Genomic DNA, 4,789 nt, shown 5'->3' with positions numbered 1-4,789 from the left:
TCCAAAATAAGAAATTCAATAGTATTAATTAGGATTATTTGGAAATTTTTAAGTGTTCTGGTATTCCATTTTTCAAACTTCTGGATCAGTTTAAAGAACATACAAGTGACTAGGCAAGCTGTTGTGTGTGTGTTTAGTATTTTATTTATTTGGTTGTGTTGGGTGTTAGTTTTGGCACACAGGCTGTCCTAAGGCATGTGGGATCTCAGATCCTTGACCAGGGATTGAACCCATGTCCCCTGGATTGCAAGGCAGATTTTAAACCATTGGACCACCAGGGAAGTCCCTTATTTTGTTTTTTTTTTTTAAATATTTGTTTACTCTTTGTGACTAAAATAATATAAAAGTAAATTAAATGCACAGAAGATTGCGATGGTTTTACCTAAATTAATTGTTCCAAATTTGGAATTCATCAAGACAGTCATTTTTCCTCATAGATTAACTTTATAAGAAGTGAATGCTAAATATGTTTTAACTTAAAACGTATACAAAAATTATTTAAACATTTTTTTAAAAATTAGAGTTTATATAAGATTTGTCTGAAAAAGTTCTAATACTAAAAAGTTTGCAACCAGCATCCTAGGACATAATTTGTCTGGACATAGAGACTGAGCTGTTAAAGTAGCTGAATTTTCCTTCTTGACATGCAGTTTATCTCAGGCTTACATTCTTCTGGACTGCCTTATTCTTTTCCTCTCCAGTTCAAAGCAATTTCTTTATCTGTGGTAGCAATGGAAACAAGGTAGTTAACGTTCTACTGCCTTCACCAGGAGAGCCCACAGTCCCTTTCCCTATAAACCTGGTTTTTAAAAGTTTCTTTGGAGAGTGTATATACGTGTGTGTGCACATGCACGCACTCATGTGTGCCTATGTGTCCATGTGTGTTACTAACAGCATCAGAGATTGTTGTTCTTATTCTCTGTATGTATTTTTCTACTGTTTAAAAAATGAGGGGGACCTCCCTGATGGTCTAGTGGTTAAGACTCTACACTGCCAATGCAGGGGGCCTGGGTTTGATCCCTGGTCAGGGAACTAGATTCCACATGCTACCACTAAGACCCGGTGCAGTTAATCCAATTTACAAGGAGAGAAGGTGGAGAGATCATTTTCAAAAGTCATTTCCTGAAATAAAGAGGGGAGGGAAGGCACAAGTGTGAGGGCAGTGAGTCATCAGAAGGCAGCCTGGAGGGAGCACGAGGCTACAGGCGTGAGCTGGGGGAGCCCTGCTCAATCTTCCACAGGCCTCTCAGATTAGTGAGCTGAGCAGGGTATTGAGCCCTTCATATGTGAGAAGAGGGCATTGTGAGAGGTCCAGAGTGTACTGATGTACAGGGTGGTGGACAGCTGGAGGTTCAGGGGGAAGGCAGACAGACAGACTGGTCCCGGGATTTTGGCTGGGGCCACTTCAATTCAGTTCAGTTCAGTTCAGTCACTCAGTCATGTCCAACTCTTTGTGACCCCAGGTCTGCAGCATGCCAGGCCTCCCTGTCCATCACCAACTCCTAGAGTTTATTCAAACTCATGTCCATTGAGTCAGTGATGCCATCCAGCCATCTCATAAGCTTCCCGAGATACCCGTCCCTCCTTGAGAGGAACACTCAATTTCCTGCCACAACTCAAGAAGAGCCCCGTTTTCCCCTCCTCAACTTGAGATTTGGGTCGATTCCCCTGCTTCATCTCGAAAGGAATGCCGACGTCCCCGTCACCCACTCACCCACTACCCACAGAGTCAGCTGCTAGAGTCGTGATCTCCAGTTGAAGCTGGGGGTGGAATTGGTTTGCCCTAGTTGCCTGGCCATGGACACTGCAACCTCTTTCCAAACCTCCTTCTCAGTCTTCCTTCTGGATAGGGCCTCCTGAGTTGGTGATGCCACTCAACCATCTCATCCTCTGTTGTCCCCCTCTCCTCCTGCCTTTAATCTTTCCCAGCATCAGAGTCTTTTCCAATGAGTCAGTTCTTCACATCAGATGTGTGAATGTGAAGTCACTCAGTCGTGTCCGACTCTTTGCGACCCCATGGACTGTAGCCCACCAGGCTCCTTTGTCCATGGAATTCTCCAGGCAAGAGTACTGGAGTTGATTGCCATTACCTTCTCCAGGGGATCTTCCTGACCCAGAGATAGAACCCAGGTCTCCTGCATTGCAGGCAGACGCTTTACCATCTGAGCCACCAGAGAATCAGATAGTGAAAGTATTGGAGTTTCAGTTTCAACATTAATCCTTTCAATGAATATTCAGGACTGATTTCCTTTAGGATGGATTGGTTGGATCTCCTTGCAGTCCATGGGACTCTCAAAAGTCTTCTCCAACACCACAGTTCAAAAGCATCAATTCTTTGGCGTTCAGCTTTCTTTATAGTCCAACTCTCATATCCGTACACGACTACTGGAAAAACCATAGCCTTGACTATATGGACCTTTGTTGGTAAAGTAATGTCTCCGCTTTGAATATGCTATCTAGGTTGGTCATAACATTTCTTCCAAGGAGTAAAATGAGGCTCACAGGGTTGCTTGGACTGTGTGAATGTGGACTTAGGCTAGACAGGGCCTTACCACTTGGTCAGATAACACACACCTCAGGCACCCTGCATAGGGATGTGAACTAGATCGTTGGAAAAGGCAGCACTTCCAAGATGGGCAGTGGAAGAGGGCAGAAGGAGCAGAAGGGGACAACTCTACAATCAGTGTAGCGGCTCCAGGCCCTGAGAAGAATCATGGGGCTCCCAACCTGCACCTGACGCAAGCAATTGCAGAGAAGGTGGTCAAGGGGCAACTAGGAGGCCCTATCCAGAAGGAAGACTGAGAAGGAGGTTTGGAAAGAGGTTGCAGTGTCCATGGCCAGGCAACTAGGGCAAACCAATCCCCGCCCCCCCCCCCAGCTTCAACTGGAGATCACGACTCTAGCAGCTGACTCTGTGGGTAGTGGGTGAGTGGGAGGATGATATTCTAGATAAAGCCTAGACTGACAAGTCCCACTAGAGCTTTGAAAAAGAATTAGGAAAGCGGAACCACAAGATGCCTGGTTCCTCTTGTATAAAATTTAAAGTCTCACATCACTACTGACTTATTCTAAGTCTTGCTGTGGTTAACTGCCCCATCATTTGCTCCCTTTGTTGTCTTCTATTTCTCAAGAATTAGGAATGCATTTCAGGGATGAAGACTGGTCAAGAAATCAGACTGCCTGCTTTCATTACTCTAGCTTCGTCACTTATTATCTGTGTGGTAAGGCAAGCTTTTTAAATGTCCCTGAGTTTCTACTCCTTTATCTGTAAAGTTGAACTACTGACAGAAAGAACACATAACATGATTAAATGAAATCATGCATTTAGGGACTTCCCTGGTGGTGCAGTGGTTAAGGACTCCACTTTTCAAATGCAGGGGTGGTGGGTTTGATCCCTGGTCAGGGAATTAGGATCCCACATGTTGCATGGCAGGCCCCCCCAAAGTATCAAGCATGTAAAGACCCTGGCACAGGGTAAGGGTTCAATAAACATTTGCCAATTGTGATGGTAAAGCTAGAAATAATAGTAGCAGTAGGAATAATGATAGTGACAAACCAAGTGGCAGTCAGGTGCATGTTTCAGGGATGGAAGAGTAGAAGTTGGGAATGCTGCCCTATAGGATTGGTGTCCAGCAGAATCAGAGAGGCAGAGCTTCCTACCGTGGTTAATCTCTGGGCATCTCATCAACCCAGGTTGGTTCCCTTAAGCCTGCCCACAGCTCTGGAAATCCTCCCTTCCTTCGGTCTCTACATTGAAACCGTGTTAGTGGAGTCCTTCCCCTACTGGGGCGCTGACTGATCCAGTACTGATGGTGGTTGTGTATCTTTCCATCAGTCTTTTGTGCTGGTCCTCAAACCAGCCCCTTCTTCCGACTTGCTCCCCATCCTTGGCTTTGGGCACCAGCATTTTCCCAAGCATTCAAGTGTGACTGGTTCTTCCCTCTCCCTGAGCCCCCACAATCCAACGTCCTGAGACTCTACATTCCTACCCCCACAGAATACCTCATGTCCTCCCCCTCATCTCCTTTCCCATGGCTTCTCCTTTCCATTCAGATTCTTCTTACTGCCCACTTGGGCTGGGGAGAGAGCATCCTAGCTAGATTCCTAGGCTTCAGTTTCCTCCTCTGCACCCTTCATTCAGCCTATGATTTATTGTCAGATTAATCTTCCTAACTCTGGGGCTTTCAAAATTTTTTGGCCGTGACTCACAGTAGGAAACATATTTTACTTTACTACCCAGTACACACATGCTAAGTCGCTTCAGTTGTGTCCAAATCTGTGTGACCCCATAGACAGCAGCCCACCATGCTTCCCCGTCCCTGGAATTCTCCAGGCAAGAACACTGGAGTGGGTTGCCATTTCCTTCCCCAGTGCATGAAAGTGAAAAGTGAAAGTGAAGTCACTCAGTCGTGTCCGACTCTAGCGACCCCATGGACTGCAGCCTACCAGGCTCCACCTTCCATGGGATTTTCCAGGCAAAAGTACTGGAGTGGGGTGCCATTGCCTTCTCCGCAGTACACACATACAAAACACAGAAAGAACCATTGCACTCTGCTATTTTTTTTATCATGAGACTCATGAAATTGACTTTGTGACCCACTAACAGATCATATCTCACAGTTTGAAAGTACTGCCCCCACAACAGATTTAATCGTGTCACTACCCCAGTGAAAGCTGTCAACAGTCCCCATCATTAACTGAAGTCAGTACAGGTTGTTTAACCTGGCATTTAAAGGCTTTGATACGATGACCTTGATTTGTCGGTCTAAGCATTTACGTCATTTTTACC

The 4,789-nt window shown here is 45.5% G+C and overlaps 1 non-coding gene across 1 annotated transcript; it reads left to right on the top strand.

Annotated features, from left to right (window-relative positions):
- Positions 1-959: 959 nt before the first annotated feature.
- TRNAG-GCC (transfer RNA glycine (anticodon GCC)) lies at positions 960-1,032 on the top strand. The gene has a single exon. It is a non-coding gene; the product is annotated as a tRNA-Gly (tRNA).
- Positions 1,033-4,789: the final 3,757 nt, after the last annotated feature.

The sequence above is a fragment of the Bos mutus genome, chromosome 10, assembly GCF_027580195.1.
Source record: "Bos mutus isolate GX-2022 chromosome 10, NWIPB_WYAK_1.1, whole genome shotgun sequence".
Taxonomy (NCBI): Eukaryota; Metazoa; Chordata; class Mammalia; order Artiodactyla; family Bovidae; genus Bos; species Bos mutus.
This window is presented reverse-complemented; position numbering and strand designations above follow the sequence as displayed.